Source organism: Pseudoliparis swirei, chromosome 5 (assembly GCF_029220125.1).
Source record: "Pseudoliparis swirei isolate HS2019 ecotype Mariana Trench chromosome 5, NWPU_hadal_v1, whole genome shotgun sequence".
NCBI classification, from domain to species: Eukaryota; Metazoa; Chordata; class Actinopteri; order Perciformes; family Liparidae; genus Pseudoliparis; species Pseudoliparis swirei.
The window spans coordinates 24,527,806-24,539,371 of NC_079392.1; the positions used below are offsets into that span (position 1 = coordinate 24,527,806).

An 11,566-nucleotide genomic window follows, 5' to 3' on the forward strand; every position below is an offset into this window, starting at 1 on the left:
GGCTAGCTTTACTAACGGGAGTTTCGCGGTACTGCTGTGTCGAGGGCTAACGTTACTAACGGTAGTTTCGCGGAACTGCTGTCTCGCTGTCTTGCATTTCACTGGCGTATGGTTTAATTGGCTGACTTTTATCGCAGGCATATGCTAAACTGCGACAGGGACTAAAGAGGAAAAAGCGAGTGCCTAATTGATACCAAAACGGTAATTATAGACTCCCAACATCTCTGAGACGAAGGTTCTAACGTTAACTTAGCGATACCCTGTTAACTTTAGCCACTTGTTGGACTTAATACATGTTTAATAACTCCTTGCCTCGAGAAAGTTGAACAGCTATCTTTTTCCACTGTACAGTTTCTGCAAGATATCACCATGCTGCTGAAGGTGAGATACCAGAGTACCAAGAAGTACATCCGATTACAGCTAGGTTTCACCTATTCACCTGGAATTCATCACTGCAGGTGAGTAACATATTATGTAAAAAACAAATTATTGCTGGTTTAACAACAAATACACAATGTTTAAGTGGCATTGTTCATAGGATTGTCATAATCCTAATGGGTTTTTATTATTTTACTTTTACTTGGTGCTGTCCGTCTTATGGCGTGAATAGCCAGGCCTTTTTTTGGTTTATTTTGACATTCTAAATACAGCAAACATTGACAATTATGTAGCTTCTACCTCTCATTGTTACTTTGTTTAAATTCCATATCTGGATTATCTTGGTTGCTTGGCTACACATTCAAGTCTTGCCACAACTGGAAAACAGGTCGTCTGCTATTGCAGCTATACACAACAGTAGATAACTGATGGTGTTTTTAGTTTTCAACTTGCTTCTGAAAGTTATTGTTTTTTGTACAGTAATGGCGACAACACAACATTGTAATACTGCTGTTAAGTCAAAGCATGTAATTTCAGATATGTTATATAGATAATATGGTTGATCAGTCATTATGTGCAGTTAAAACCTGTTTTTTATCTTTATGTTGTCATGCTTTTCATCCTGTAGTCAAAAACAAATTTGGACTCCATGATGCAGCTGAACTTCACATATTTGATGAAACTGACACTGCAGTGGAGGAAGACATTCTTCTTGAACTGATAAGAGTCCAATCCAGACCTTTGCCTGATCGTGCGTGACAGCATTTCAGATAAAGGTAGGTTTCATTATTAAATCTGCATTTTGAAGCCTTTTATGTCCCTAACTGTCTGACTACAGTGATAAATTTGATGAACAAAGAAATAATATTTACGTAAAAGACAAATCAGCATCTAATTGCCCAAAAAGTTAGTAAATGTGTGTTTGGTTGTAATTTTTCACATTTCAATCGGGTAACTGGATATATTTTAATTTTAATTTTGTAATAAAAAATAAGATTTTTCTCCTTTAGATCATTCAACACCATCTTCTCTCACGGATACATGACGCTTTCTTCAAGTGACAATGACCTCTCCGGTCAAAGACAAAGGGGGATTTTGAGCTCTGAGGTCATGGACAGGTCTACAAAAAAGGTTTCGGATTCAGAGGCTGCCAAAGAGGTACTTGAGAGCAGTAGATGTCAGTTAACATTTTTACTCACAATATCATCAAGAAAATTGTTTAACTGAATTATGATTCTCACCAATTGGACTATAATTAAATTTAGAATGGTGAGTGCCAGATTGAGAAAGTTAAACTTAGTTTAGTGTAAATTAATAATTAACCCAGGGTTTAGCTGTTGTGTAGCTTTGTATTATGTAACTCTTCTTTCCATACATATTTATTCAATTAGGTTAATTTACATACATGGAACGGTGCCTTGTCTTTTGTAGTGTAGACTATATTGCTTGTTTTGGCTTCAGCATGCCCCACATATCCTGAAAAGATGTTTCTACGTTACCTGACCAATTTGTTTGTTTGATTAAGACTGAAAATTATTTGGGAGTTTTTCCTGGTCCGATGTGAGGTTTTGGGGCAGGGATGTCAATGTGTACAGATTGTAAAGCACTCCGAGACTAATTTGTGAAATTGGGCTATACAAATAAACTGAATTGAATTATACACTAAATTTTTTTAACTCTTATGTCAGTAGATGGTAGAAAATGCCTTGCTCACCAAACCTGGAGGTGAAGATGTCCTTGAAGAGTACAAATCAGGAAATTCGCTGAAGCACCGCACCCGTAGACAGCTTGTCAACATATTGGCTAGCCATATGACTGAAATGGATGGGTAAGTGTTTCTTCAAAATATTGTAGAATTTATTTCCACGTTTTTTAGACGTCAAAGGACTCGTGAGTTGTGCACATCTTTTATTTAAACTCTAGTCCTTAATTTGGTTGGATGTAAGTAGTTATCAGCACACACACCTTTTGCTTAATCATTATTATTATTTTTGGCATCTGTATGATCAACAGCTGAATCAAGACTTCACACTGCTGTTTGGTGCTGAGACGGCTTCCAAGATGCTCGAGAAGTGGGATACAGCATTCAAGCCCACGGTCATCAAAGAGGCCAAACACCTGACTCCGTCAACTGAGCTGTGCCAACTTCTGACAGCTGCAGAGAACCTTCCAGAAGATGATCATACCGGTAAGCTACATGATATCCTTAATTTATTATCCAAATGGCTGGTGCTATTAACTTTGTGCATTCCAAGTACATATACATGATTTGTTTTGCCTCATTTACTCCTGGTAGACGGGGACAGTGACATGGCTTCTCTGCTGCTGCTTCTCCATCTCTTGCCACCCACAGCTGGACGGAAGAGGATCAAAATAAGTCCCAGTGATGCAGTGGGAAAAATGTTGCATTGTCACAAGGTATGTGTGTCTCATCTGCGTAAATCCCACAAGCCAGTTTTTCAGTTATATTAACTCAATAAAAAAGTGATTTAAGCTTGAAAAATAACAACTAATCTGAACATCTCAATGTTGCAATCTTTACAACAGTTCTTCAACAGCAAAGACTTTTTCGACACAGGAGCAAATCAACATTTATTTTATCTAACAGACTCAACTATGCAGTGAGCAGTTGAAAGCTTGCTAACTCTTCATTTTCCTACACTGCTTTAAAGTGATCATTCGAATTTTATACACGCTTCACTGAGTGTTCCTTTTTCAAAATAAAGTGGGACTTAATTTGGGAGGAAGACACTTCCAGTGAAGCTCACATTTCATTTTTGCAACACAGGGCCAGATGACTGCTCAAATTGGAGGATCTATTAAACTCATGGAGCAACAAGTACCACTGCATGGCTAATAACTTGAGCTAAGTTTTTGATGTTGTGTTTTTCAGTCATGCTGCAGCATCAGTGAACACCTGCTGGGAAGAGAGGCTAAACAACCGGACCTCCTTGCTGTTGGCCGAAACAAAAACAGAATTGATGCCTTCTACATCGTTGTGGATAAACGGCTCATCCCCTGCCAAGCTACGAGCTTGTTGGGTGCTTTTGATGAACTATTTAAATCCCACTACGTGTTCAACCTGTCTTACGATGAAACTTTGGTCCCACTCTTCACCTTTGTGCAGACAACAGTCTACAACATCGATATTACAACAACAGATCAGTCTCCAAGAGTACGTGAGTTCCGGGCGAAGGTCTTGCACGTGGTTTAAAAATGAAGTGTTTCATTTGTGGTGTTGTACATGCGGCCTGCCAGGAGTTGATTTTTGTAAATGTGCATGATGGTGCTTTGAAGATATTTTCTGAATAAAATAAAAAGAATTGTATCAATAATTTATTGAAGTTCACTGTTTTTGGGATGTAAGCATGTAGATATACAATTTTAGTGTTAATAGTAAATTTTTACATAGCATTAAACATGACGAGTGTTAGAAATCAACACTCTTACTGAAAGCAAACAACACAATTTAGTGTTAAAAGTACACTGCAAGTACACTAAGAGTGTTAGAAATCAACAACAATTTAGTGTTAAAGAACACTGCAATGTGTTATTAAATAACACCAAGAGTGTTAGAAATCAACAACAATTTAGAGTTAAAATACACTGCAATGTGTCATTAAATAACACCAAGAGTGTTAGAAATCAACAACAATTTAGTGTTAAAAGTACACTTTAGCGGGTATTTTAACAACACTATAGGTGTTAAATATTAACACTATTAATGAGTTAAAATATTAACACTATGCAAAGTGTAAATTTAACTCGGAGCCGGGGTGGATTATATAAACACCAGCAAAGTGTTGTTTTTAACACTATGCGAGTTAAATCCACACTTTCGATTTTGCTGTGCACACACACACACACACACACACAGAGACACACACACACACAGACACACACACACACACAGATTGCACACGCTAGCATGTGTGAGTCACACTTCAGCATGAAAAAGCTGCTGAGGGCGAGTGAATGAAACGAGTCCGCCTCTCGCTCGGAGACGGGGGATAATTACTCGTGAGCCGCTGGTGTCGACGGGTCAGGGATGGACACACAATAGACACACAATAGACACACAATGGACACACAATAGACACACAATGGACACACAATGCCACAACGTTAGAAAAAGAACTAAATTAACCTCCTTATCCTGTCGAGAAAAACGCAGTGTGTTCATTTCACTGATCTGCATCCATTCAGGAGTGTGTCGGCGGCGCCGCGTGCCGATAATCTGTTTTTATTGTGTCCGCCTCCAAAGCCTCGGCGTGTTTGTTTACGCCGACCAGAGACTTCATCTCCTCCATGTGATGTGTTTGCTTCCCGCCGCCGCCGCCGCCGCCGCCGCCGCAGCATCAGCACCACTCAGCGCAACAGAAACAAACGGGATCAAAGGGAGTAAAGCGGCGAGACGATGAGGACGCACTGTGGGCCGAGCGGAGATCAGAGGGAACGCAGCGAGAGAGAGAGGGAGAGAGAGACGGAGAGAGAGAGAGAGAGAGAAAGAATCTGCTCCTCTTCACCGAGACAGCGGCTGACAGCGAGGAGTGAGAGACGAGAGCTGCAGCTGAGGTGAGCGTGCCGACATGTCCCCCCCCCTCTCAATGTGGGCCTCTCTCTCCCTCACTCTCTCTCTCCCTCTCTCTCTCTCTCTCCCTCTCTCTCTCTCTCCTCACTCTCTCTCTCTCCCTCACTCTCTCTCTCTCCCTCTCTCTCTCTCTCTCTCTCTCTCTCCTCTCCTCTCTCTCCTCTCTCTCCCTCTCTCTCTCTCTCTCTCTCTCCCTCACTCTCTCTCCCTCACTCTCTCTCTCCCCCTCTCTCTCCCTCACTCTCTCTCTCTCCCCCTCTCTCTCTCTCTCAGTTCAGGCTGAGCGTCAGAGTGACAGGGTGTGTGTGTGAGAGCTGCGGAGCGTTGTCTGTGTGTTTCTCTCTTTTCTGTTCTTTCATAGTTGTGTGTATTTAGTTTATGTGGTGTATTAGTTGGGTTTCACAGTAGTTTAAGTTGTTTGGTGGTTATTTGGGTTTTTCTCTGGGTGTCTTCCCGCTGCCGGTGCCTCACCGGGCTCGGGGCGAGGCGGAAATGTTTGCCCCGATTCCCCCCCCGCTGCTCACGAGGAGACACGGTATGAAGATTGCCGGTGACTCCTCGTGCAGCGTGGAGGAATTGGCTCGGGCAGTCGGGAAGAAAGTCGGGTTCAGCAGCGTGAAGTCCGCCGCCAAGATGAACGGCTCGGTCGTGATCTTCCTGGATCAGGTGGCGAAGGTGAGCCGCGTGGTAGAGGAGGGTCTCTCGGTGGGAGATTTGTTTGTACAGGTGTTTCCGCTGGATCAGCCGTCCACCAGAGTCCTCGTTTCAAACGTCCCTCCGCTCATCTCCGATGAGTTTCTCAGCAGAGAGCTCTCCCGGCACGGAAAGCTGGTCTCCACGATGAGAGAGATCTCAACGTGGTTCAAGGAGAGCTCGATGAAGCATATCATGAGTTACCGTAGATCGGTTTATATGATACTCAACGACCGGAGCGCGGAGTTAAACCTGCGCTTCAGCGTCAGAGTAGATGATGTTAATTATAACGTCTACGCGTCTTCATCGGCGATGAAGTGCTTTCATTGCGGGGAGGAGGGGCACACCGCGAGGGCCTGCTCGAAGCGAGGCGACCCTGCGCCAGCTGGTCCAGGCGGCGCGGGTCCGTCCAGCGCGTCACGCCGCGCTGCACCAGCGTGGGGAACAGCAGGTGAGGCGGCTGCCGCTGCCGCGGCTGCGGGGCTCGCGGCGGCGGCGCCGCCGATTCCAACGGAGAGCGCGGCGGCGTCACTGCTGCTGCACCCGACACACATGTGGTGGGTATGAATGAGGGAGTGAGTGATGGGGGTGATGCGGGCAAGGGTGGCGAGGGGGGGGATGAGGGTGGGGAGGCTGGACAGGGCAGTGAAAGGCAGGCTGTGGGTGGAGTCGGGAGCGGTGAGAGGAAAGGAAAAGAAGGAAAAGCGGACCAAACAAATGGAGGGGATGTGGGTGGATCTGCCAAGAGCAGTGGGGTAGAGGCTGTGGGTGTGGTGGGAAGTGGGGAGGGGGAAAGAAAACAAGAAAAAGAAGGGGAAAAAAAACAAAAAAAGATTTAAAAAACAAAAAATAATATTGGTGAGGGTGGTGGTGGTGATGGTGGCACGGGCTTAGAGGTGGAAGTGGGGAATGGGGTGGAGAATAATGAGGAAAGTGAGAAAGAGGAGGAAAAGGAAAAAAAAGACGAGGACAGGGGTGGCGAGAAGCCCATTGAGGGGTAGGACAGGAGGGGGGAGGCGAAGAGGTGGAGGAGGACGGTGCAGGGAGGAGGGGCGGAGCAGGTGGAGATGGACGAGGAGGAAGCAGGGGCAGAAAGGAGCCTCAAAGAGGAAAAGAGTGGCGAGGCGCCGCAGCGAGGCCAAGGCCAGCAGGGTGGAAGTGAGGAGGAGGAGTCAGGGGGCGGGGCCGGTGGAGGAGGACAGTAGTGACGAGGAGGGTCAGAGGACAGCGACTCTCCTCTGTTTTTAACAAGTAGTCAGACGCAAAAGCTGTACACTGCTGATGAGATAAGTCTGTTTCTGCACAAAACAAAAAAGAAAGTAGAGGTCAAGGATCACTTCCCTGACCTCGTGGCCTTTGTACACTCATGCCATTTCCACATGAGGGGAAAAAAATTAGACAGACAAGAGGTTTTAGGATCAAAAAGTTTTTACCCAAAGTGAAGGAGTGCATCCAGCAGGGGGAGGTGGAGAGCTCCAATGTGTGTTTTATTTGATTTATTGGTTTTAAGTTTTATTTGTTTTTTAAACTCTTTTCTTTTAATGAACACATTCAGAGTCGGAGTTTTAAACGTAAATGGAGCGAGGACAGTAAGAAGAGAACATCAATTTATGAATTTAACAAGATGAAGGCCAACGATGTTCTCTTCTTACAAGAGACGCACAGCGACAGCACCAACGAGGCGGACTGGAGGAGGGAGTGGGGAAGTCCTTCTGAGCCACAACACCAACCTCAGCGGAGGAGTGGGCTTCCTCTTCTCCAGGGCCTTCAGCCCTCGGTCACTGGAGGTCAAACACATCGTGGAGGGGAGGCTGTTCTTTGTGAAAGCACGGTTCGACCTTTTAACGTGGTTTTATAAATATCTATGCTCCAACAACTGGGACAGAGAGGCAGCTGTTTTATCCAAAGTTAATGATGTTTTAAATGACTGTGCCTCGGAGGATTTTTTATTCTTGGGGGGGGATTTTAACTGCACAGAGGATGATTTTAATGACAGAAACCACACAGAGCCACATCCAGCTTCACAGCAGGTGCTGAGGAGGCTGGTCCATTCTCACGGCCTGGTGGACGTGTGGAGAAGGATGCATCCGGACTGCCGACAGTACACATGGTCCCACGTTAGGGAGGTAAGGATCTCCTCAGCCAGGTTAGACCATATTTATGTTTTTAAGCACCATTTTAATATTTTTAAAATGTGCAGCATTGTTCCGGCTGGTTTTACTGATCACTCTTTGGTTTTATGTCATGTTTTTATTAGGAATTTTTTACCCAGGAGCGCATATTGGCATTTTAATACAGTTTTAACTTTCGATAGGAATTTTAGAGAGGTGTTGTTTTATTTTGGGGCATTTTTAGGCTGAGGAAGAGTGATTTTAATAATCTTAGGCAGTGGTGGGACCGTGGTAAGGTGGAAATTAAGCTCCTTTGTCAGCAGCACACTTTCAACGTCACTAGAGATGTCACCAGATCTATGAAGGACCTGGAGACTGAGATAGTGGACCTAGAAAGTTTAAGCGAGTCCACAGGAGATCGAGGACATATTGAAGTCCTCAAAAGTAAAAAGGCGGCTCTCGCCGACCTGTTCGAAGTAAAAGTGCAAGGCGCACTGGTCAGGTCCCGATTCCAGACCATCGCGGAGATGGACACTCCCTCTAGCTTCTTCTTCGGCCTGGAGAAGAGGAGTGGGCAGGGGCGAGTGATCCACTCACTGCTGACGGACGCAGGGCAGTCGGTTGTGGAGCCAAGCCAGATCCGGAAGCGAGCGGTGGGGTTTTACTCCTCCCTTTATGCCACTGAGTATAGGGAGGAGGGAGAGTCGGCGGAGGGGCTCTGTGGGGAGCTGCCTCAGGTCTCCGAGGAGACTAATGAGGAGCTCGACAGACCCATAACCCCCCAAGAGCTGAAAGCTGCCCTGCAGGGAATGCAGGGAGGGCGCGCCCCCGGAATCGACGGCCTCCCCGCTGAATTCTACAAGAAATACTGGGATGTCCTCGGAAGGGACATCCTAGACGTCTTCAATGAGAGTCTGGCCTCTGGTTCCATGCCGATGTCCTGCCGGAGGGCAGTACTAACGCTACTGCCAAAAAAAGGAAACCCGCAGGACATCGGTAACTGGCGCCCTGTGTCTCTGCTGTGTGTGGATTACAAGCTTCTGTCCAGGGTCCTGGCCTCCAGGCTGAGGGGAGCTATGGAGCAGGTCCTCCATCGGGACCAGACCTACTGTGTGCCCGGCAGGTCCATGGTGGACAACGTCCACCTCATTCGGGACGTTTTGGAGGTCTCCAGCTCGTTGGGTATGGATACTGGTCTGATTTCTCTAGATCAGGAAAAGGCTTTTGACCGCGTTGAACACGGCTTCCTCTGGAAAGTTCTGGGGAAGTTTGGGTTCAGCGCTGGTTTCATAGCTAAGATCAAGGTGTTGTACAGTGATGTTGAGAGTGTGCTGAAGATAAACGGCAGGCTGTGTGCTCCTTTTAGAGTGAGTAGAGGGGTCCGGCAGGGCTGTGCTCTGTCCGGGATGCTCTACGCACTCTCCCTCGAGCCCCTCCTCATTAAAATACGCTCTAGCCTACATGGTTTGGTTTTACCTGGTTTTAGTAAAGGAATGATTTTATCGGCATATGCCGACGACGTTGTTGTTTTTATCAAGAATCAAAATGATGTAAACCTTTTAAATCGAATAGTACAGGATTTTAGCACGGCATCATCAGCGAGGGTGAACTGGAAGAAAAGCGAAGCCCTCGCTGTGGGGGAGTGGCGTGGCGGCCTCCCGGTTCTTCCACAAAAGCTCATATGGAAAAAGGACGGTTTTAAATATTTAGGAATATACCTGGGGAAACCGAGCATGGTCCAGAAGAACTGGGAGGGCGTCACAGAGAAGATAGAGGGGAAACTTTCCAAGTGGAAGTGGCTGCTCCCCCAGATGTCTTTTAAGGGTAGAGTACTGGTTTTAAACAATCTTATTGCATCCCAACTGTGGCACAGGTTGACCGTGTTAGACCCTCCCTCGGGCTTCTTAGCCAACATACAGAAGAAGATGGTGGATTTCTTTTGGGAGGGTCTACACTGGGTGCCACAGGGGGTGCTGTTTTTAGCCAGAGAGGAGGGGGGACAGGGCCTTGTCCACCTGGCCAGTCGGACGGCCACTTTTAGATTACAGTTTGTTCAGAAGTTTTTAACAAGTCCGGGGTTTTTAGTGTGGCGAGACGTGGCCAGCTGCATCCTCAGACGTGCTGACAACCTGGGGCTGGATACTGCTCTGTTTTTAATAGACTCCAGCATTTTAAAACTAAGTGGGCTGCCTCCTTTTTATCAGGGTGTTTTTAAGTCGTGGGCCCTTTTTAAGCACGAAAGGTGCCCACAGTCTGACTCTCTGTTCTGGTTGTTGAGAGAACCATTAATTTATAATGCACGACTGGACATTAGCAGCAGCGTCACCCCTGGACTAACGGGGGCGCTGCTGCGAACAAAGACACTTTGCCTGCAGCAGTTGGTGGATGCAGTGGGGCCGACGCTGAGCGACCCCCCGGCCCTGGGCTCCCTGCTGGGGATGCATTCCGACCGGGTGGCGAGGAGGCTCCTGGAGCTGTGGAGGCAGAGGCTGACCGGGTTGGAGAGGAGCCTCCTCAACGACTACAGCCAGCAGAGAGCAGAGCCGGACCCTGCAGACCCTTACCCAGACAACACCCTCAGCCCGGGGCTGGGGACTCACCGCCCCTGCTAAGAACGAGCCACCCAGAAAACTGCACACTGAACAAAGCAGACAAGAAGACTTTGTATTTTAACCTCGTGAAGAGTATCAACAGGTCCAGACTGTGCAACAGACCGCCCACTGTGTGGTCAGAGAGACTTGGGCATGGAGGCCCTGGCCCGCAGTGGGGGTCCTATACAAGCCTCCCCTAAAGAAAAGGACCGCTGACCTCCAGTGGCGGATTTTACACGGTGCTGTCGCGTCCAACGCTTTTATTTCGGTAATCAATCCCGCTGTCCTGAGCCAGTGCCCCTTCTGTGACCTCCGGGAGACTATTTACCATGTTTTTAATGAGTGTAAGAGACTTTTGAGTTTCTTCGCTCTTTTAACATTGGTTTTAGTCTTTTAATGTGGCTTTTACAGAGGAGGTTTTTATCATGGGAGCTGCCTACAAAAAGACGGAAAAAGAAAAATGGCAGCTCCTTAATTTTTTATCCGGCGAAGCCAAAATGGCCATTTATTTAACTAGGAAGTCCCGGGTGGAAAACAGAGGGGCAGGAAGCCAGGGCAGTGTGGCTCTGCAACATCAGAGCCAGACTCTGGCTGGAGTTCAGATTTTATAAACACATTGGAGACCTGGATGCTTTTAAACAACGCTGGTGTTTTAAAGATATTGTTTGTTCTGTGGTGGAAGAGGAGCTGGAGTTTGCACCACTTTTTATTAGGTAAAACATGTTTTTCTTTTGTTTTAATGTTTTTTTTGTTTTGTTTGTGTGCTTTTATTTTAACCAATTTGATTTTTTAAAACACTTCATTTTTAAAGAAATGTTGTAATGGAAAAAATGTAAATAAAGTGTTTTTCAAAAATCAAAATCTCTCCCTCACTCTCTCTCTCTCTCTCCCCCTCTCTCTCTCCCTCTCTCTCTCTCCTCCCTCTCTCCCTCCCTCTCTCCCTCACTCTCTCTCCCTCACTCTCTCTACCCTCTCTCTACCCCCTCTCTCTCCACTCTCTCTCTCTCTCTCCTCTCTCTCTCTCTCCTCTCTCTCTCTCCCTCTCTCTCCCTCTCTCCCTCCCTCTCTCTCTCTCTCCCTCTCTCTCTCCCCCCTCTCTCTCTCTCCCTCTCTCTCCCTCTCTCTCTCCCTCTCTCTCCCTCTCTCTCTCTCTCTCCCTCTCTCTCTCTCCCTCTCTCTTCTCTCTCCCCTCTCTTTCCCTC

At 46.6% G+C, this 11,566-nt stretch overlaps 1 long non-coding RNA gene across 1 annotated transcript; it reads left to right on the forward strand.

The window, feature by feature from the left end:
* Positions 1-439: 439 nt before the first annotated feature.
* On the forward strand, positions 440-1,648 carry LOC130193890 (uncharacterized). Its single transcript, XR_008831719.1, has 3 exons — positions 440-458; positions 1,007-1,154; positions 1,389-1,648. It is a non-coding gene; the product is annotated as an uncharacterized LOC130193890 (long non-coding RNA).
* The last annotated feature ends 9,918 nt before the right edge of the window (positions 1,649-11,566 follow it).